This window comes from Aedes albopictus, chromosome 3 (assembly GCF_035046485.1).
Source record: "Aedes albopictus strain Foshan chromosome 3, AalbF5, whole genome shotgun sequence".
In the NCBI taxonomy this organism is placed as follows: domain Eukaryota; kingdom Metazoa; phylum Arthropoda; class Insecta; order Diptera; family Culicidae; genus Aedes; species Aedes albopictus.
This window is the reverse complement of record NC_085138.1, coordinates 49,015,717-49,039,548: the sequence shown is the minus strand read 5'-3', so window position 1 is coordinate 49,039,548 and position 23,832 is coordinate 49,015,717. Positions and strand designations below refer to the sequence as shown.

Here is a 23,832-nt window from a genome sequence, read left to right as displayed (position 1 = left end):
ATTAGGGTGTTCCAGAACAAAATCTATCAAAAAATCAACTTTTTAAGGATTTTCTGATTACAAATGCGATAATTACATATGTTTCCTTTAATTTTATTGGCATACGATGTTTGGAGAACTTGTAGCAAACAAGTATATCTTTCAATTTGTGCCGAAAGAATTAATTTTTAACAAGTTTCAGTGTAATATTGAGGGTGAACTTGAGAATCAGAGAACATTTTTGAAAAGGTGGACAGGCCTAATAATTGGTGTAGGGTTGTAATTGATACCTTAAAGACTTAGTAGGATGCTGCTTAGTTTTTTAAAGTTGTCCAAAACTGGGATTGCTATGCACTACTAGATTCGAATCACATTAAAAGGGAAACCTCCAAGTTTGAGTCAAAAATATTGAGATTAAGAGGTGTCGCAAACGCCTCAAAGTAAAACTTTAGAGTAATGGAAAGATACTTCAATTTTTATGTGTCAGAGCATTCTAAACCTTCACGTATCCGACCCCCGACAACTCATTTTTAAAATGCTGGCATTTCGTCGATATTCATTCGTTTTCTTTTAAGCCGCCCTCAATCGATCACAAATTGGTGCAAGTTTACTACACTCAAGTGGCCATTGTCAAAATTAAAAATATATAAATCTAAGGATAAAATTTGGACCTCATTAAATGAGACGGTCTGAAAACTCTCATATCTGAGAAATAATGGATCCTTGTTTTATAACAACTGTAAAACAGTATTTCATTGAAACTTGTAGTTAGAATGTATTATTGATAAAATATGTCTGAAGAACTGTATCCTATTGCTTGCTCTTAAAATTTATAAATATAAAAAAATAACTGAGAAAAACTAGTAACAAGCATTAGATTTTCTTTTATGCTTCACAAATATTAAAACAGAAAGTAAGCCTTTACAGAAAAATAATAAAAATAAAAAGGCCAAAGTTTTTGGAAAATTGCAATGATATGACATCTAATATAGATTCGCGAACATTATGACTCTTAGTGTATTTTTTGCTTCTTAAATTCCTTCATATTTCCTCAAATTATTTCCTTTCAACAAATCAACATTCAACAAATTGTAGGCTTCATAGCCGAGCGGTTAGCGGCGTTAGTAGTTTAGGTGTCTCGTAAGCCTCGGAGTGTGGGTTCGATTCCCGCTCCAGTCGGGGTAAACTTTTCGTCAAACGAAAAATTCTCCACTGGGCCACTGGGTGTTATATGTGTTGTTGTCTGTTGTCCAAATGTTAGTAATGTTCGATCTGTAGAGGCCGCAAGGTTGAGGGCGGTTTAATTGTCTTTTTAAAATCGTTTTATGCCACAAAAGTTCAGCCTATTGGACGCAGTGGCTTAATTTCCCCAACAAAGGAGGAAAAAAATCGTTTTCGAGTTATATTTTTTAAGAATTAAATGGTGTTTATGTAATACGCCCTTTGGCCATAAACTACGTAGACTTTTTTCGGCCATCTCAGACACTCCCCCTCCCCCCTCGTAGACTTTTGTTCATACAAAATTCTCGAAATTTGTTTGGAGCGTAGTTTTTGACCAGACCACCCCCCCCTCCCCCCCCCCCCCCCCCGTCACCGCTAAGAGTCTAAGTAGTTTATGGACAGGCTCTTTTTAACAGCTAGAAGAGGAGAAATGGTTATATGTATGTTGACGAAAAAGTAAATGATTCACGCAATCCAGTTCATGAACAAAATCTCATTGAAATGGAAGAAAAAAAAAATCGAGCGAAAAATGGTATATTTTTTATATTTTGGGATGGAAATGCTCAATAAGTTTTGATGAAAATAATTTTGAAATTGACTTTGGATTGGAAAATGTTTTTTTTTCGTGTAGGGATTAATTTTATTTTTTTTTTTAAAACTTGACTTATTTTGTGATGATTACCTAAAAATCACATTTTAAGCAATTTTCTAGATAAAGTTTGAAGAAACCAAGTATCCAAAGTGGCTTATCTAGTTAAGGTCTACACACTCTGAAAGATTCATTGGAATCTGAGAGGGTGCTGCCAACTCCAAATACGATTTGGGGCAAAAGTCTTTTTTTTTTTTTTTTAAATGAATGTAATCAATCAGTTTCGTATCTTTTACTTCCGCCATAATTGCTTATCCCTTGATAGATACGCGTATTTCGACTACCACTTGTAATCTTCCTCAGTATCAGTTATCCACTGACTGACGCGTATCTATCAAGGGATAAGCAATTAGGGTGGAATTCTGCTTATAGTGTTCGAAAAGTCAGTACAAGACCTTTTTTTAATTTCTTTTTATTTGGGAATTCCAACTATATCTAATTTTTCACAAATTCGTTATTTCCTGAAAGAATACATTTTTTATAAAGTATTTATTCAAATACAAAAAAATCCCTTCAGTATTGGAAAAAACTGTTTTTCCTTTAAAGTGCCAATCTTCTGGTGAATAGGCGCTTTGTAGGGAACATATTTACCTATTTCGAAGTAAAATTTCATCGAAATAAAAACTGCTTTTATTTTAACCGACTTTGATTTTATTTAAATTATTCTTTTTCAGTGTAGGGCCCTATTAGGATTTTTTTTTTAAATATTTTTTTTCCTATCACTTGACTTATTTTGTTTAAGTCGTCCGTAAAACACTTTTTTTGTAGAATTAATCATTTTTTTATATTTAAAACACTTTTGAGAAAAATCGTTTTAAAAGAGTTTAGCCCTTTTTGAAAGACAGTCTAACGAAAAGTTGAAGAATTTAAATATGCAAATTGGTGTAGGTATGTAGGCAAGGTCTACATACCAAAAAAGTTTCATTGTAATCTGAGAGGATGCTGCCATCATTTGTTCAAGGTGGCTCGAAAACCATCATATAGTGAATACATTTTCGTTGCTATCAATTTTTGAACGTAGAAACTGCTTCAAAATGTTCGCTGATAATGATAATCACAGTCGTGGATGCCAGGTGAAATTTTCCAATGTCTTCAAAGGGCATGTCATGAATCTCTTCACAAGTTTGAACACTTCTCATGGATTAAGCCAGAACTTCCAAAGTTTGGTTGACATGCATTTCTCTGAAAGTCTTCAGAATTAAAAAAAAAATATATATTCAAAGTTTCCTCTATCATTTTTTTTTTCAATTATCTTTCAGGAATGAGAATGTTGGATCACAAGTTCAACTGTACCGTAAAAAGGGGTGTTAAGGGATTCATCTTCACACAGTACTTTGAAAAATCGCCAAGCCATATAAAAATTGATTTACTTATTCCAAATACGCTTAAAATGTGTGTTGGAAATAAAGGCATACTATAAGGGTTACCACTCATGAAAATGCGTTTTTAATTGGACACTAGACATCATAAATTGAACGGCAATGCTTTTCCTCAATTTCGCTAACATTGAAACATTTATTTGTGAGGTCATAAATATTTTTTGGAAAAATATGTGAGTAATCGTAAGGTGTTCTACAACTCATTTCAAACGAAACTAGGGTAAAATATTTGATGGTGGTTTTCGAACACCAACATTTTTTGTGAAAAAAGTCTAGTTTCATAAACTGGTGGGGTGTTCGGGGATCAAATTTCACATATAACTTTTTTATTTGTATCATGATGTTTTGAGGCGATTGATTCATTGTATAACAGTTACTATTCTGAATGACGTATTACGGATTTCATTTTGGATCAATCCCAACAGTTGCTATGGATGATAAATTCAACTAATACAATATAGATCTTCATAAACAATTGTTAGATTGATACATATGATAAGAAAATGGTCAAATATTTATTACTCAATGCCGCAGTGGTCCTCTTTTACTGAAGTTTGTGTTCTTTAGGTGTTTGATATGTTTTAACTAAGGCATATTCTTCAAAATAGATTTTCCGTCTGTTTTCTTATTTAAATATTATTAATGATTGGCGCTAAAACGTGACAGCTTTTTGAAAATGTGGAAAATGCTCACTGGTTCCATATATTATGTAAACCAGACTGCCACTAGCTCTTGCAAAATAAAACATTTACGAAGATGACACATGGCTGCTAAAATAGCTTAGAATCTAAAATACGTCCTATCAGCGGTGCTCCAGAGTAGAAATATCAGCATTGAATATACAGTTTACACCCTGGGCCATCTAATTATGCTTGCATATAAAACATTTCAATATAAATGAGTTTTTTAAGTGAACAAAAAACTGTAAGCACACATCCTTAGTTCACAACCTGTTGGTCAGTCTGGACTATTCAATTTGGATACTCTAAAGAGTAACTGTGAATAATATGTTTGTTAAAAATTGAAACCACTCAGGTACAATTGACGGTATTTTTTCAGATTTCGAGATTTAAAAAAAAACTCATATACAAAGGTAGATAACAATGAAATTGTCTCTGCACCTTCAGGACAATGATTATCTTTTTCGGTGATGTTCAAGAAATATTACTGTCAATGTTTACAATTAATCAATTTTTATCTTACTTTGAAATATAAGAACTTTTAAATTCATTTCCTTAAATTCCTTAACACCCCATTTTCACATTTTCTAAAAATTCGCACATTTTGTTAAATATCTTCAATTTATCCAAAAAATCGTCAAGTTTTGTAATCTATATGCGTAGCAGGCAGCAAGACAATGATTGGACTGCTTTTCCTGAAAGTGTTTAGAGTAGAACCCATGAATTAATGGGGACGTAAAATTTTTCCGACCCTTAACACCCCATTTTACGGTACATGGATTTATTGTATAAATTTATTATTTTCCGAGTTATGTGGAGAGAGCTTAAAATTTCGTCTCCACAATCAACTCTTCCAAGGTTTCCTATCAGCTTTTTTTCAATTACTCCTTGATTATTTACAAGGAATGTTTTGAAGATATTATGAAAATAATAATCAAATTACTGGAAGATATTTGAAGGTGAAAATACTAGGGAATGTCTTTGGAATCATTGCTGCGGAAATCCATGAAGACATAATTAAAAATCCTCAGTGTACTTGCAGAAAATTCTCTAGAAAAAAAAAATCTAATGAGCTCGGAGAAAATATTGAAGGAGATCTACAATATGTATCTAAAACATCTCTCGATTAACTTTCTGAGAAATCCCCGAATGAATCCTCTGGGGAACTTCTAGGTAAATCCGATGTTAATTTCTTGAGGAGAATCTTGGAATAGGTTAAAAAATTCTTTACGCATGCATTAGGTAAAATTCCATAGCAATCCTCTTAAGAATTCCTGAAAAAATCTTGGAATAATATTCTGAAGGCATCCTTTAAGGGACGTCTGGAGAAGTTTTTGGAATAATACAAGGAGATAGTATTTATAAAATGTACTGCAGGAATCCATGACAGCATTTCTGAAGAAGCCCTCGTAGGAATCTTTGCAGAAACCGTTAAAAGAACTTTTGGAAGAGTTTCTGTAGATTCTGCGGATGTCGTGGGTTACCCGTAACGTGGGTAGATCACCTTATAATGGTGCGTTACGGCGTAAGATCTACCATAACCAATTTTGATTTCGTAATTTTCCAGCTTGGTTTAAATGCAGGAAAATTATAAATCAAAATTTGGATTACTTTTCTGTGTTTTGTTTTATTTTTGTATATTGTTTTCCACTACTAATATACCATTTTTCCGTGTTATTTGCTTAATTTTAACTTCAACTTTAATAAAATAACGATTTGTTTCAGCGCTGTTCAGGTAAATAAAGTTGTAATTGTTACGATTTTAATGAAAATTTTATGGTATTAGCTACACATAATATACTATTCATGGTCAAAAAATTAGCTATTTTGACGAACGCAATCAAAACTTATACAATATTTTCTGTGTGGCAATTTTATCGTGTTCGCCCATTTATGTAAGTCAATTAACATTCTATGTATCATAATCATAATATTTATTGTTTCAGGTAAAAACAGGTAATTGGTCAACTATATAATTAAATATATTCAAATTATATGATACTTGGGATATTGGGAGGGGTAGCCTAAGGAAGCTAAATGAACTGGTTTCTGGACAAATGTTCGTGGGGTGGCCAGACTTTGTCGCGAGATAACAACCATCGTGTTGTCTTCCGAAGGTCTCCAGTAAATTTAGCTTACCCTGCTACAACAAACCATCAGGTAGATCATTCCCTTCCGGTATGACTCTGCAGCCATAGGTAATCCTTGCGCTGATGGTGGGTACACAATCATCATCATCATCATCATTCTGTGGATGTCGTCAGAAATTTTCTGAACGGCTTTTTATAGAAATTTTGGAACATTTATAGTTAATTTTTTGAGAGAATCTTTGTGGTAATTTCTAAAGAATTCTTGGAAAAACTGCTGAAGATATTTTTAAAAGAAATCGATAGACAACTATTTTTTTTAATTTTTTTAAGGTTTTGTGGAAGAACCATCGGTGTAATTCATGTTTTTTTATTATAAATTCTTCATAAACTACGATTTTCTTTAAATTTGAAAAATGCTTGTTATTATCTCGAAGTTATGACACCAAACCCCAGTGTGAGCACAAAAGCGAATTTTTGGGGTTGGATACTCGAATTTGACATTTTTTTTTTCAAATATTTCGGAAACCAGTATCGCAATTTCGACGTTAAATTTGGTTCAACTGGGTTCTAGTATCAGACAGTTAGTCCAGAAAAGTTAAGTTTGAAAATTTAATATGAAGTACAGGGGATGGCCAAAATGTTTGGGATAGGCAACTTATTTTTATCTCACAAAAAAGTTTAACATGCTATAATTTTTCATAGAGTGCATCAAAAAATCTCAAATTCTGACTGTTTGTCAACCTATTATATGTGCATCATTGGTACAAATTTGGGCTCGATTGATTAATGTTTCGCAAAGTTAAAACTGATCGGGTAAAACACTATTTTTTAGACAGCTAATTTTTGAGCTGTCATATCTCGGAAACCAGTGAACCGAATCCAATGAAATTTTTAACGTACACTAAAAATATGTAAATGCTTCCCAAACTATTAAAACATGTGTACTTTTGTAACGTTGAAAAAAGTTATCATGGATTGACACTTTTTGAATTTTTCTCGAAAAAATGTAATTTTTTAACATCAGTGTCAATAAACTTTAGTGTTGATATCCAAAGATTTTCCACAAGTAATCTCTTATCAGATGTATTAGAGCCTATTTAGATTGAATAAAGAACACATTTAGTATTTTTTGTGTGGTATTGTAAATTTGACTTATTTTCCTCTATATGGGTAAAAATTTCATCCCGATATAACTTAATTCGCCGTGAGAAAATATTACATTTTATAACGTCGTATTAAGTAACAATATATGGTTGATAAACGTTAAAAAATTATTCAATTTGGTTTACTGGTTTTCGAGATATTACAGTTCAAAAATTAGTTGTCTAAATAAAAGTGTTTTACCCGATCGGTTTTAACTTTGCGAAACATTAATCAATCGAGCTCAAATTTGTACCAATGATGCACATATAATAGGTTGACAAACAGTTAGAATTTGAGATTTTTTGATGCACTCTATGAAAAGTTACAGCATGTTGAATTTTTTTGTGGTAGAAAAAAAAAGTTGGCTATCCCAAACATTTTGGCCATCCCCTGTATATATTTTTTTAAATGTTTTCTCTAGCATATATTTCACTTAAAGCCTTTGCGCCACCCTTAAATGGGGTCTCCAGTTAGCCTAGTGGTTAAGGTTATGGATTGCCAATCCGGAGACGGCGGGTTCGATTCCCGTTCCGGTCGGAATAATTTTCTCGAAGAAAACCCTTCAATTAAGAACTGTGGAAGTGCTCAAAGAACACTAAGTTGAAGCGAGGCAGGCCAAGTCCTAGTGAGGACGTCGAGCCATAAAGAAGAAGAAGAAGAAGCCATCCTTAAATATCAACCGAAATAGCTCATTTTTGCACAGTCCACTTATTTTGAACAGTAGATCACTTCTACTTCGGAAATTATATCCCGGAGAGGTTTTCCAAAATAAGCCCCATCATAGTGTGGTAGGCACAAAGATACTCTATTCCCAAGGAAGCCAAGGAAAATCCCTCATTTGTTCCAGGACTGACAGGGATTCGAGCCTGTCACCATCAGCATGGTCATGCTGAATACCCTTGCCGTTGCAGCTGTGGCTCCATGGAAAATTTGAATGCTTATTTTTGTAAGGAACAAAAACTTACTATAAGTTTGATCCGATGCACTCGAGTGTTTTCTGTTTTACCCTGTTCTAGATTAAAATCAAAACCACCGATCGCTAATGATGCATGCCGTCTGAGTATCTACTGTTACTAAGATGGATTGTTTTTGTAAGACGACAATTTTGTTTCATGCAGAGCGCACTCAGAATTCAAAGGCAAGTCCAGGGTGAGCTCGTTCCAAGTTGTTATTCAATTTTTGGCAATTTAGAGTTCATGTCTATCAACTGACGATACAATGTTTATCTTCAGGGAAATCAATTACCAATGGTTTTATTTATGTGCAACCTATGCGCTGAATTAGGAAAACGTGAACTTGTATTATTGATTTTTTCAGAGAAAAACTTACTCTTCATGGGAAACCATCCATCCTCCTCAAAAACCGCCGTGACCCAAACTTCGAAGTCTCAAATCAAGTCATTGCTCCACTTCACCATAATCACTCGAGTTGATTTCCCAGTGTTCTGCCGGTAAAAAAAAAGATGCAGCACCACTGTAATTTAAACTTTCCATCTCGGACCTACTCAACCCAATTCGTCGCAAATTGTTCCGCTCAACACGTCAGCGGACGTCAATGGCCCCCCTTCCTTCCTGCATGCTGGCTGTTCGGATAAAAATTCGGCATGGAATTTTTACGACGACGACACTGTGCGTCCACACCGCGAACATACCTAACTGTATAACTACTCTCATCGCACTTCGCATCGCATCACATCGCGTCGTATCGTATGTACTTGATGATGAATGAGTGATTAAATTCTCCGCCGAATACCTAGTTGTGTTACACTTGGACCCCCCAATTAGGGAACGTCCATAAATTACGTCACGCGAAAATTGACCATTTTCAACCCCCCTCCCCCCTATGTCACACTTTTTGTATGAGACCTCTGAATTTTTTGTATGGGTTGTCACACTTTTCTCTACCCCTCCTCCCCCCTAAAAGCGTGACGTAATTTATGGACGTTCCCTTACGTGACGACGACAATCGAGATTTCATTCTAAGGTTTTTTTGGTTCGGTTTTGAAGTCTAGCGAAGAAGCGGGCGAGGTTCTACTTCCCCGTTATTTAGAATGGGAAAAATGGGGGAGGGAAAATACCCTAAGAAGCAGGTGGTTTGTGACGTCTTTTTTCGGGGGACATAGATGAAGAACGAATTGATGAATCCGCCCGCTGAATGGGCGGCGACAATGTAGTTGGGACCATGGTGAATCGATGTTCTTTATTGGAGGTGATCAAGGCGTTAAATAAACCATTGTTCGAAATTCAAACACAATGTAAAGAGTTGAATTGTTGTTTGGCAGCCAAATCAAATTTGTGTTTTTGATGGCTAAAGAGCGTTTGAAGCAACGCGACTTAATTATTGTTGGCACTTGCGATTCAATGCTTCTACGCTATATTCCATTGAGCAGCATTAAGTTACATCCGGACTGGAAAATTGGTTTCTTGTCATATAAAGTGAGAAAACACAATAAAGAACACAGAAAAAAAATGGAAAATTAAAAAATATAAAAAAATAAAAAAAACTAAAAAATTCTTATTTGTTGTTTTTTTTTTAATTTTGAATTATTTTCAACTGTTTCAAATATGTCTTCAATTCAATTCCTTGAATTGAAAACATATTTAAAACATTTGGAAATTATTCAAAATTTAAAAAAAAATAAAAAAAAAAGAATTTTCAGAGTTTTATTTTTTTTATATTTTTTTCCAAGCTTTTTTAAATTTTCCATATTTTTCGATGTTCTTTAATTTGTTTTGTTTATTCTAGCTTAATTTTTGAGTATTTTAAATATTGTTTTTAGAAGATTCTAGCCAGTGCTGAAAATTTCATTTCGTCATATCTAAATTTAATCACCTACAGCTTATTTTAGAAGCTGAGCCTGAGAAAATGGTATATGAAAAACTTGTGCGGTTAGACCAGTTCTGCAAGAAAGTCACGGGAAAATCGCTATTTTTCGAATATTTAAGGTGAATGTCACGGAATACCTTTGAAAAACGACAAATGATATTCATCGTGAATATTATTAGCATTTTCCGAAGGTAGTCCGTGACATTTACCCTCAATGATAATTGAATTTTATTGGCTTTTCTCGGTGAACGTAATACTACTCAAAGAAGGAGGGAGTAACAAAAGTAATGAAAGAAACGGTGGATAGAATCGCAAGTGTGCGACGAGAGAAATTGAATAGAAGTTGAAAATTAACAGAGGGCCAGTTCACCGAGAAAAGCCAATAAAATTCAATTATCATAAAGTCATGCGGTGATTAAACCTAGGAAGTATTTACCCTCAATATTTGAAAAATATCGTTTTTCCCGTGACTTTCTTGCAGAACTGTCTAGCCGCATAAGTTTTCCATATGCCATATTCTCAGGTTCAGCTTCTAAAATGAGCTGTTGGTGATGGAATTTAGATATGACGAAATGAATTTTTCAGCACTGGTTCTAGCATGCCAGATGTGATTTGAATAATTTCAATTGTATTATAGAAAAGAATTTTCTGTCAAAATTTTCGGAAATATATAAAAAACAAAATATAAAAAAAAAACATAACTTGCGAAGTAAACGTTAGGGTAGAATACTAAGTAGAATTCCAGGTAGATTTGTAGCAATTACAGAAGGAGTTTTAAATAACGATTGTGGGAAAATCTTTTGCATGAATTCAGGTATATTTTTCTTGTTAACAATTCTCAGCAAATTTCATGGATAAAAAGATGAAGAGGCATTGGAGTTTAGGTAATTACGATTCTGATGATACATACCCAAAAGGAAATTCTTACGTACTTTGAGTTCAATTTCAGTTCAGTTTCAATTTAGTTTCAGTTCAGTTTCAGTTCAGTTTCAGTTCAGTTTCAGTTCAGTTTCAGTTCAGTTTCAGTTCAGTTCAGTTCAGATCAGTTCATTTTCAATTCAGTTTCAGTTCAGTTTCAGTTCAGTTTCAGTTCAGTTTCAGTTCAGTTTCAGTTCAGTTTCAGTTCAGTTTCAGTTCAGTTTCAGTTCAGTTTCAGTTCAGTTTCAGTTCAGTTTCAGTTCAGTTTCAGTTCAGTTTCAGTTCAGTTTCAGTTCAGTTTCAGTTCAGTTTCAGTTCAGTTTCAGTTCAGTTTCAGTTCAGTTTCAGTTCAGTTTCAGTTCAGTTTCAGTTCAGTTTCAGTTCAGTTTCAGTTCAGTTTCAGTTCAGTTTCAGTTCAGTTTCAGTTCAGTTTCAGTTCAGTTTCAGTTCAGTTTCAGTTCAGTTTATATTACAACCCTTATATTTATGAATTATAAGCAAATTGGTGGTTTTTAAATCCGATAAGATTTCTATAACAGATTGCACTTCATTTCGAATTCAAGCTGTTTTCACTCCTTATCGTGCGGGTTGCCAGCTAGCATTTCGACCTGCGATGAACCATAATCACCCTCTCCCCAATAACCGGAAACGGCAAGGTGTTTTTCGATCGCGCCAAAGTGCAAATCACGGCGCACACGATTAAGATAATTTCTCTTGCCTAGGTCCGGGCGAAAGTTGCCTACTGCCGGGAGGGAACCATCTGTCCGCCGTTTGCCAGATTTATCTTCGGAAGCATACCACCAGCAATCATCATCTTGAACATCATCAACCTCCGATCGACACCTTCGAACTTGACTTCGAATTGAGTCGAATTCAAATTACTACAGAGTGGCATCCGCGGACGAAAGGAAAAGTGAAATGAAAAAAAAAACAACGGTTATAGTCCATCTCCGAATCCGATTATGCAAATCGAAAGCTAATGGTTGCAAATTAATTTTGACACTGGTTGGGCGAGTGTACCGTATGATATCATCGAACGGTGAGAATTGATTCCGGACGACTTTGGCACTATAATTTAGGGTGGGTTATTCTTAAAAAAAATTGAACAAAAAAAAAAAAAATAAAAAAAAAATGTGCTTGATTTAGACTTTGACCACAAGATGGCGCTAATTTGAATACATAAAATATTGCTAATGAAGTGTTTTCAAGCGTTCAACTGAGCATCGGAATGTGGCATTGTATTATCCCAAATTGGACCTGATTGCATATTTAATGAAACAAGGATGTAATGGAAATAGGTTAATTTAAGCGCTATCTAGGGTTGAAAATCAAAAACTATGTTAGTATTGCATACATTTAGGCAATTTTGATTGTGCTTCTATCAGTCTATCATCTTTCTTATTGTTCCAAACACATTCGAGTCAAATTTTAAAGAAGTTTCACGTTTGAGCTGGGACCATTTCCACTCAACACTGGACCACCCTAGTGCATCCACCTTATGCAACCCGGTCAACATGATTGTGGCCAAAAACCAGGCGTTAATTATGATCAGAAAACAAAAACTCTCGCGTGGCGGGAGAAATTTTCGTGAGGAAAGTTACTGCCCCGGCAGTAGCAGCAACAGCAGCAGCATAATGATTTCCTCCACCTTTTTTTTGGTCTATCTCATAAACAATCGGTTGGCGGATGCAGAAGAGGCTTTTTGCATCTACATCGAGCCTCGAAAGAAAATCAATCTGTGTGCGGCTACATCATTACTCTGGAATCGGCAGGTGTGGGACGACCCCCAACCATCCGCATGAGATGTCGAACCTCCAATGAACATTCGGTTCGTTATTGGCGATGGGGAGCCTAAGTTTTTTTGCTCGGCTGGGGGTATCATCGATAAAGAGATAGCTTTTTTAACTCTGAAGATGAAATGAGTTCACCTTTTCATGTCATGCAGATGACCTCGTGGCCTCACAGAAAAATAACAGGTCAGCTATAAATTTGAAGATCGACAAAAAATTACAAGTGGGTGAACTCTTTGTAAGTGTGAACTGAAGGAATTCCTACAGGAGTGTATACAGGTCTTCCTGGAAAAATGCCTGGTAGAATCAATTTATAATTTTATGGAGAATTTCAATGAATGTACCCTAGAGTCAGTTTCATAGAAATTCCCGGACGAAATTCTGGCAGAAATACCTAATAAATTTTAATAAATTCGTGAAGAATTTTCTAGAAAAAATATGAAGACTTCTCAGCAGGATCTGCGGTCAGAATTTCAAGAAAACTTCCCAAATGAATCTCAAAAGAATGACTAGAATCCATGCTAGAGTCATTAAGTAATGTCTTAAAGAATTTATATAGATACGGGCTCTTTCTTTTTTGGAGAAAAAAAAAATAAAAAAAAAACACCCAAAGAAAGATTTATTTTTTATTTTTTTTATTCAGGGATTTTTTGCCAGGCAGGTTTATCCCAGCGCCGAAAGAAAGAAGTCATTTTCGCATACATTGAATTCCAGGACCCCCAGTCCCTACAAATCGTCCCAACATATGCTTATCCATTAATCCCATTCAACGTCACCCCAAACAACCGTCACAGACTTCCTCCATTTTCAAATGAAGAAATTATCTGCCCAAATAGGGTTCCACAAAGCGCACTCGCGCCACATCCATTCAATTTTACACCGAATTAAGTCGCATTTGCCGAGGGAGCTACGGCGGCGGCAGCGTTGTTGGAGGCTACTGGGCTACGGGACCAAGCAGCAGTCGTGCAAATTTCACGACCATTGCTATCCATATTTACCAAATGTGGCACCATGGGTAGACACCCGGACACCACTGATGACTGAACACAGTGAACCGGGGAGATGTAGATGGAGACAGAGAAACGGAGTCTCGTGTAAGGCCAAAAAAATCCAGCTCGATCGCTTAGTTCGCCCAGGTGATAGCTTGTGGATCGTCGTCGTGAGTCAGCTCTCGGGCCTGAACTGGACTACAAACCCATGCCGATGAGGAAGAAAGCAGCAGTGATCGAAGGGACCCCTTTGTTTGGGCTTTGTTTAATCGGGACATGCATCCAAGCGGGGTTTTTCGGTTTGAACGGATCTTGATTGAACCGCGGCGAAGGGCTTGGTGGAAGTGTATCAGTTTTCTGGTTATCATCGGTTTTGGTGGCTAGATGAAAAACGTCATTGGGAATAAGAATGGGTCAAAAATGCATACTTCCACAATATTGTTTAAAACTTTTTCTTCTTTGCTTGAACATGTTTTTTGATCACTGGAATGTTATTTGGGGTTCGTCAATTTTCCTTAAAACTACAAGTGTATGAAAAGTGACCCATTCTCATCCCTTCGAGGACACCGACTTTGTTAACAAAGCATGATCTGAAATCAGTCAACGCAAGCCGAAAATCCAAGAAATCAAGTTGATAAAGTTCCAACAGTATCAATCCACCTGAAAGTGTAATGTTTTATTGAGCCTTAAAAAAGGCATTTGAAAAAGACCTCATTTTCAAGCCTTTTTTGGAAAATAACTAATTGCTCTAGGGACTATTTTTTGACATAAACTGCTGGCAAACACGAGGATGGTATTATAAAATTGAAAACTCGAGAAAAAAAATATATTTTTTTATGTTCTCAGCGGTTACAGTAAGCTTTGCTGAGGTAGGGAATCGCGCCACTTGGGCGGTGGTTTCTATATTCATCTGTTTTCCACTGTAACTCAGTCAAATTTGAACCAATTGACACAACTTTTGGAATGTGGTGAGATAGGTATAGTATTAATTAATTACATTTCAAGTCAATTGGTTCAAAATTGACTGAGTTATAGTGGAAAACAGACGAATGTAGAAGCCACCGCCCAAGTGGCGCGATACCATACACCATGGGAAATTGAAACGTTAAGTTTTAAAAAAGATTTTAATTTCTCAAAAAAAAAAAAAATGAAATTTGCTAAAATTTAAATATCTTGCGTTCTGGTCTACCAGTTTCAAATCTACAAGCATAAATAGAATGCTAAGTGTAATGCTTCCTCTCGATCATCACAACACAGATTTTGCATCAAACTGACAGTCGAGATATTGGCAAGTTTATGGGCAAATTTCCCAAAAATAATGAAAATATGTTTTTTTTAACAAAAAAAAAAAAACGAAAAATAATTTGTTCCTTTTCTCATGAGGGGTTTTTGTTGGCCAAATTGCCTGAAACTTGGTCATATAATTCAGCTTGATTGGGAAAGATTTCACAAACCCCCTATAACGAAGAGAACAAAACGACCAAAAATATGTAAGTTCTGCTATTGTTGAGCTCCAATAAAAAATCAGCTCAATCGGAGCTTTGATTACAGAGTATAAGATGTAAGAAGTGAGCATCTTTGCTGGAAACTACACAGAAAAAAATATGTATTTAAATTTCAGCGAAAAATCATGCACATAAAGGGAATGCTAGAGTTAGTGCACTTTTACATGAGATTTAATGTAAATTACATTACCATCGTGTAAATTTCCGTCAACCATCGTGTGAACCTTCATGGACTCCAACCGGTTGCGCGACTATTGGCGGAAATTTACACGAACGTAACGTAATTTTACATGATATCACATGTAAATATGCACTAACTCTAGCATTCCCTTTATGTGCATGATTTCTCGCTGAATTTTAATTACATATTTTTTTCTGTGTAGAACAAAAATCGATCGGCCTTGTATGGTAAGTTGAAAAACAAAACTCTTCTACTGTTGTATTTTTATTCTATTCTCCGGTAAAACTATAAACTCAATTGCCAGAGTCCCGGAAGTAAACCCAAGTTGTGCTACAAAAGGCTATTATGCAACTCCAGGAAAGTGTAGCTCCTAGGAAATTTCCAATCACATTTCGTTATAAATTTCTGAGAAAAATAAAACGATTGGAAATACTGATTAATGTTATGATGTACATTTTTCAGGAACTTCGTTGGGAATTGGCAGGAAGAAATATTTCTTTTTTCTATTTAGTATCGTATTTGATTGTGTAGAGGAAACCTTCGAGAAAATAATTAAAAAAAAAAACAAAAATGATAATGGAAATGCTCCTGATAAAATCCTAGGCAAATTTTTAAAAATACTCGTGCAAAAAAATTTTCTCAAAAAAAAAAATGTGGAAGAATTTACCAACATGATCAAATTTCTCAAGAAAATGTATGCCTTGAAGATCTGCGATAAACTTTGGAAAGGATTCGAAAATTTGCTGTTAATTCGGCAGGACTGGGAGAAGTCTGTTCAGAATTTTATCAAAAATTAACAAATTACATATCCGACATTTTTAATTATTATTTCAGTACTTTACCAGCAAATAAATGAAAAAAATTGTGCTTAATAGCTTAACAACCATACATACAGCATGAGTTTTGATTGATAATATAAAAAAAAGGAAAAAAGGTTTCCATCTGAGATGGAAAATGTCACGGAAAGTCCAAACCTTTCCCGTGCAAATCCCGTGCAATGTAAAGTCCCAAAAAATGACCACGTGATTTATGGACAGCCCTTTGACGAATTTCGCAGCAAATCGTATTCGGAGTTGGCAGCACCCTCTCAGACTACAATGATACTATCTGGGTGTGTAGACCTTGACTAGATAAGCCTTTTTGCATATTCAGTTTCTTCTAAATTTATCGAGACTGTCTTTTGAAAAGGACTAAACTATTTTTAACCAATTTTTTTCCCAATAAATGTGTTTGATAAAAAAAATGGGTATATGGGAGGTTATCACAACATAAGTCAAGTTTAAATAAACACAAACAAAATTGAGCCCTTCACTGTATTAATACATTAATAATAAAGTATTTTTTTCCAATATAAGAACTATTCTAAATGATTGAATAAACTAGACAAAATCTACTAATAAATTGTTATAAATTGGATACTGGGTGTTTTTAACATTCATTGGTTATAAAAAATATGCTTAACATAAACAAATCATTTGGGAATAAAAGAAGTTTTTTCAGAAAATCTTTTTTTCTTGTAAGAGCCCTGGTAGTGTATGGACGGTTAATGCCTCTCAAAACCAATGAAATACCAATCAAAGTCGATGATGCTCATCCAAATAAGTCATATTCACAGGCCCGGATTAAGAATTATGGGGGCCGGGAACTGATGCGGAGGTACAAATGCGATGAGCATAAAAGTTTTTCTTTGTTTTTAAACAGTACTTGAGCAAAATTAAAAATAAAGTTAATGTTTACACAAACGGTTTTTGTGAGAGCGCCTCTTAGATCCGGTTTTACATATCAAGTAGAAACTAGTTCATTTAGCCAAAAAAAGTTGCATTGTTGGATAGCAAACTTCAGGTACGATCGTATATCTGAATCTGATACAGAAGAGCTGGTTAAGGCTCAAATAACCATCATTCACTCATCAGCAATCATAAATTTTTCAAAAGCAGTTTTCTTCCTCTAAGTCACACCGTCATAGAAAATTATTTCACTGTTATCCAGATGGTGACCAGAGTGCAGTGATAAATTTTGATTAACATTGGTTAAGATTTCAGCAAGAAAACTGCTTTTGATTTTTAGCTTAACGATGATGGTTTGTTTCCTCTTAAAGCTCCTTGTTGTGTACATGGGCCAGTGACACGGATGGCTTCTCTAAGGGGTGAAGTTTGAGTACATACCCAGGTAACAACTTGATGCTGTACAAACGTTTGTCCAACTATTTTACAAAAGCTGAGACAATAAATACGATCCTTTATTCAGCTCCTGAACATCTAAGTTTGATGATTTTATTCAACCTTTAGCTGATTTGAGGTTCATAAAAGACAGATTTAAGGCTTAATATGTGCTTAATTAGTGATAAAAAAAATTATTTATAGCGATTCAAATTAAAAAAAACACTATTTATGCTTACTTTTACTATTTGCAGTTTTCTGTTTCCAGAAGAGGAATGTTTGAATAAATCTGTGGGAGAACTGTGGATTGAGTTCGGAACTCCTGATTTATAGTAACTCTTCATAGCACAGATACCACACACTATTGTTAACATATCCTTGAAAACGAGAGCATTACTTGTTGTGACAGAATAATCAAGAACAAAAGCTGAACTAAGCCTGTATTGAGGCTGAGGAAGCTATGTGAACTCAACGTAAACATTGCTTGCGACAGCTCTCAAAAAGTTATTCGATTAAAGATTGATCAACAGATTAATTTTGCATACGGGTGTCCGTTTCAAAGCTGGTTACACATATAAAAAATATTCCATTCAACTTGATATTAAGCCATCTATGTGTTGCTGATTGAAGAGGTTGAACAAGCCATACTTCAGATCAATATTCGGCTATCATTGTGTTCATCTGCTGATATGATTAACCAGACAATGCATTCTCTCACTGTTCAGCATTCATTGTTGCTTGGGTAAATGCTAAGAGCCAGATTAAGTTTTGTATGAGTTGGAAAAAAAATATTTCTGATTGATATTTTCTACTTGATACTCTTCTACTATGACAATATCAGTTAACTCTAAAAAGAACAATTGTAGTGCGGACTGTTTAACACTTAAACAGAAAATTTTTGGCTTTCCAACACCTCTCGTCTGCTAAAAGTGAATATTTCGCCAACCCTCAAGAAATTTCATCTTGCTTGACAGGATTCGGAATCAAATGGATAAGAAAATAAGCGAGATACACTTTGTCTAATATCTCTTAATCAGTTGAATAAATTAGCTTCGAAGTACTTGGTATTCATGGTTATGGTGTAAAAAGGACAAAAATGATATATGATAATCAGTTTTGGTATTAGCTAGTTATTTTGGCTGTCCGGTTCTTTTCCCAACATAAATCCAAAGCTTTTATTTAACATATTGTTAGTTTTCATAGAATTCCTGTTTATTAGTAATTTGTTATTTATAACTTTGTTGTAAACAATAACCTGCTAGAATACAATTTAAAAATAATTTCCCATAGACTGGTCAAAAGCTCATGCAAGATAACAAGTGAATATAAGGCGAAACTGGAAGCATTTCCAATTTGTTTTTGGTTTTTAAGTAAGCAATATTTTCAAAATCGGTTTTCGTATACATGTAGAGTATGGTTCAAAGTATCTTCAGATTTTTTTTGTTTTGAAAATGTTTTCCATTTTTTCAGAAACCCACAAACATCTCAGTAATCAAATATCGAATCGAAATAAAATTTCAGGGCCTTTAACAAGGATATTCCAGCTTTCATTTGGTGCTAAGAGAAACCAAATCGATTGACAGACGGCTGAGATATTTATTATGATACACTTGGCCAAACAATTTCCAAAAAGTTAACCTGTATTACTCCCAAGTACTCTTTGAAATATATCTCGGTGACCAAATGTCGAATCCTAATAAAATTCAATAGGGTTCTACTAGAATATTGCAGCTTTCATTTGGTGCCAGGAGAAGCAAAAGCGGTTGATAGACGGCTGAGATATTAAATATGATACACTTTGGTAAACATCTTAATAAGTTTAGTTGTATAACTCCTAAGTACTCTTCGAAAGATATCTATGTAATCAAATGTCCAATCAAAATAAAATTTCAGAGCATCCTACTAGGATGTTGTAGCTTTCATTTGCTGCCAAGAGAACTCAAATCGGTTCAGACTGCTAAGATATTTTATGATACACTTGGTCAAAAATCTGTCAAAAAGTTAACGTAATACAGGTTACTCGTCGAAAGATATCTCGGTAATCAAAGGTCCGATAGTAATAAAATTCAATAAGGTTCCACTAGGATCTTGTTGCTTTCATGTGGAGCTATGATAATCCAAATCGGATGTCAGACGACTGAGAAACGTTCGTGACTTTTTGTTACATACGCACACACACATACGCTGAGGCCCTGTGGGCCTCGTATCGAAAGCCGGTTTTTCGAGCAGTATTTATACCCTTCTTATGGGTGTAAGAAGGGTTAAAACGTTTTCCATTAGAAAAAATTAGAAATCGCCATGATTTTTCCTTTAACTGTGTATTAAAACCGATTTTGAAAATATTGATCCATTGTTTGATAAAAAAAAATCAATTATTAAAAAAATGAGGAAAGTAATAATTAAATATGTTGGGTACGATCGTTTCAAGAGACATTTCTGAAGTAGACACTGAAGTGGTAGAAAAGTTTTTTTTTGTAATTTTGTCTGTACCTACAGAGAACTCAAAGACCCTGAAAAGCATTAACCAAAACAAATGAAATATTTCCCAAAAACAAACTCAATGCTTCGGCAGAAGTTCTTTGAATCGGTACCAATATTTCGGAAGGGCGTTGCTGTGTCCAACTTACTAAGCTCTGTTTCCTTCGGTAGCTATGGATTGTGTTTAATTCCTTCCAAGCATCTCTTTCAAATCATGTGGATGAATTGTCCTTTTGAATTGTTGGTGTAATGCTATCTTATGCCAAGTGAAACGGAGAGTGTTTTGAACGGCAATTTGTGCAGCCTGCAGCAAGCGTGGATAACATAGTAAGATTTCCTTCTATCCAAAAATTTTATTGTTTTTCTTTTGACATAAAACATCTTTTTTTCAAAAAAAAAAAAAAATAAAAAATAATCATTAAACTATAGTTTTTTTATCTGCAATCGCTTACACTGTGATTCCTAAAATTTTCAAAAAGAACCTTTGGAATTCTGAAATCAATTTCAGAGATCTTTTGAAAATAAATTCGTTCTAGCAAAAAACAGCAATGCTTGAAGATTAGGGTAACGATCGTTTCATATTTTGGCGGCAATTCAAGTAAAAAAAAAACATAGAAAATCAAAAATCAAAAAAAAATAAAAAAAAATGATCAAGAGTTACGTTTTGTATCAAAGAAGTTAAAGAAGAAAAAAAAAAAACTGAAAAGACAGGTGAAAATTCAAGTTTCTTACAAAAAAAATATCAGCAATTTTTTTAGAATGTTGACAGGACTACCTTTACGCCTTTCAAGTAATAAGATTTTTTTCTGGAATATTTCCAAGATTCACAAGAAAAAATATTACCAAATTCAATTTAAATTTTTTGCCCACCACTTGATATCAGATGCCTTACTTGAGGCCTGCAATATCAATTGGTTGGAAAGACCTGTAGGTGAACAACAAAATAAGAGAAAAAAAACTTTGTTTTGGGGATTTTCTTATTATTCAATAATTACTCTGCTGATTAGTCAGATTTTTTTTATCCAAGTTGTGGAATTAAGCAGTCTACGTGGAAATCCTAAATAAATACCCCTCCTCCTCATGGACCAGCGTGGACATTTTCCAAACCCCCACAAATCAAGCTTCCAATTATCCACGTGGTATATGGACGACTTCAAAGTTCTACAAACATGACCTTGAATACTTCCTTCCTGTTTTTTAAATAGAAAAAAAAAATTTAAAAAATGGACTATAGAAGTACAGCCTAGATCTCGTTCTTCACATTTTTCTAAAGCATTATGTAGTTTTAACTCGATAACCTAGCATAAGAGCTTGTTTATCCTCTTATTACTAATGTGCCTTCAAAGAAAAACGATAGTAACATTGGAGAATTTTTCAAATAGAAAACTTACTCAACTTCTTAGGAATATAGTATGACCATTTTTCAACTCACACGAATCTGTGAATTTTGTTGTAGGCACAATGATACACTGTGGAGTGGACCTGGTAAGATGGTTAGAATACTTGACTATCACGCCGAGGACCTGGGATCGAATCTCTCTCCCGACAAAATTCGCAAAATGTGAGTTCCTCTTTCGGAAGGGAAGTAAACCGTGGGTCCCGTGGGCTAAAAATCTCGTTAATACAGATAAAAAAAGGATACGCTGTTTGTTAAAAAAAACCTTTCAAGATAATGGACTTAGAGAAAAAATCTTTGATGTTGCTTCATTTTCCAAAACATGTTTTGTGAATTTTCCAAAAGATTGTCATTTACATCAGTGTGGTACTCCAAACAACTGCAACTGAGTTTGTGCAATATCGACAGGTTTGATGGATCTGTCTGGAGTTGTTAGAAACCTGTGCAGTTGTTAGTTCTCTTCCGTTGAAGATCTTTTTTTTTTCTTCGCTCAAATCTTCACGTTCTGTTAGTTACCACCCATCGCCCATCGCACTTGATGGCCACCTGACCATACCCCATTAAGCACTAATTAATTCCGTATGTTCGTTCATTCCATCACATTGCTCTCGCTCATCTCGAACCTATACAGCGTATGAGCATAAGCATTAGGATTCCTGTTCCGGTATTCGGTTCTTTTCACTCACTTTTTGTCTAATTCCTCTGGTGGCTGGGTTCTGCGCTGGAACAACTGCTGGTTTTCCCGAAGGCTTCTGCTGGTGCTACTGCTGTTGCTGTTGTTTGCGGTGATTGCTGGAAGAATTTCTTCACACTCTATTGTTTTCCGTTTTCCCTGGCGCACTCACTCAATGGCTTGTAAACGAACAACGTTTTCCTATGTTCGAACAGGAATGCCAATTAGCATAGAACACTTGCTCGGCTGGAAATACACTCGGGGTACACTTTCCGGGATTCTGAACAATTCACTTCTGTTTGCTGTTACTCTGCGAGGTCTGCAAGGTCTTCGGACGCACTTTTGATGGGGATTTGACGCACTTCCTGTTTTAGAGGGAATTCCAACAATTTGTTTCCAATAGACACTGAATTCACACAAATCCACAATTCTTAATCCGTTTTCGCAACACAATTCACACCGTTCGTGAACAGCACTGAATCAATCCTGGATATCCCAACTTATTGTCACCAGAAACGCACCGAACACCATACACAAAAATCGCGGGTGACAAACAGCCTGCACTCTGACTGACGGGGTCTCAACTAGTCACCACCTCGGAAGGAAAACCGCAACAACAAAAAAAAAACCAGAAAGGGACTTTTCTCTCGAGGGAGGAAAGCTAAACGCGCATGCTAACAGCTCAACGACAGACGGAAAACTGAACCACACGGCCCGATGCACGGTACGGCTTCTGCTTCTGTCTTCTGCTGCTGGCTGGATGGGGATCCTCCCGGTGTGCGGTCGGTGTGTGATCTAGCGGATCTTTCTTCTCCTACGAGCGAGCGCTCTTTCACCGCGCGGGGTTTGGGTCTATGCGAGCGTGCTGCGCGGCGCTGCTGTTGCCCCACTGATGATTATGATGATGATGATGACGACGATCATCACCATGAGCTGTGGGGTCTGAACTGGTGGATGGCGCTAAGCTCGCGTCGCATCGCATTTGAATTCTCTTTCTCTTCGAGTGCGAACTATGAATGGACATGAACAGACCTAAGCAGGCCCATTGTCGCGCGGGGAAATGTACTTGGTTGGAAGAAAGGAAGAAAGTCACCTAAGGTAGGGGAGAGTGGGTTAAAACCGATAATATTTTATTGAGTGCAATTGTGAAACTTTTATTTTTATTGTTGTGTTGAAATATGTGAACCAAAATCTGCTTTTTAAGCCCATTTGAAGGACTATTTCATGGCAAGAAACTAAAACATATATTCCGTTTTCAATGCACATTCTATTGTGTGCATATGCTTTAGGAAGCAATACATTTATTTTAAAAGCAAAATTCTGAAGTTGACAATTGGAGGGGGTTGTCCCTTCCACCCTGGCGCGGCCTCGTAGTCGTGAGGATCACACGCTCGCTTTGAATGCGGATGGTCACGGGATCAATTCCCAGCCGCGTCACCAACAACATTCCGTCAAGCCGACACACATACAATCGACAATGAACCTTCTCTTAGCATATGCTCCAACGAAACCATATGTAAAAAATGTCCCTCGCTCACATTGTATCCTATTGGACGGACGAGCTGTTAAATTAAAAAAAAAATCGAGTGGAGTTTTTCTATATTCGATACATTGCTTGTCATCCTTTGCAGAAAAGCAGGTAACATTTTGCAATGCAGTTTCTGAATACACTAAAACTATCGTTATACGCATAATTGTCCCATGTTATATGGAATTCCCATATAACATGAGACATTCGGGCGTAGAACGACAGATAATCTTTTAATTTATGCAACT

At 35.5% G+C, this 23,832-nt stretch overlaps 1 protein-coding gene across 1 annotated transcript in view; it reads right to left on the bottom strand.

Annotated features, from left to right (window-relative positions):
* Window positions 1-22,983, bottom strand: part of LOC109405833 (uncharacterized) — a 403,151-nt gene extending 380,168 nt beyond the window's left edge. Inside the window, exon 1 of the mRNA XM_029870293.2 lies at window positions 22,070-22,983. The gene's annotated coding sequence lies outside the window, so the exon portion shown is untranslated. The remainder of the gene's footprint in view (window positions 1-22,069) is intronic.
* Window positions 22,984-23,832: the final 849 nt, after the last annotated feature.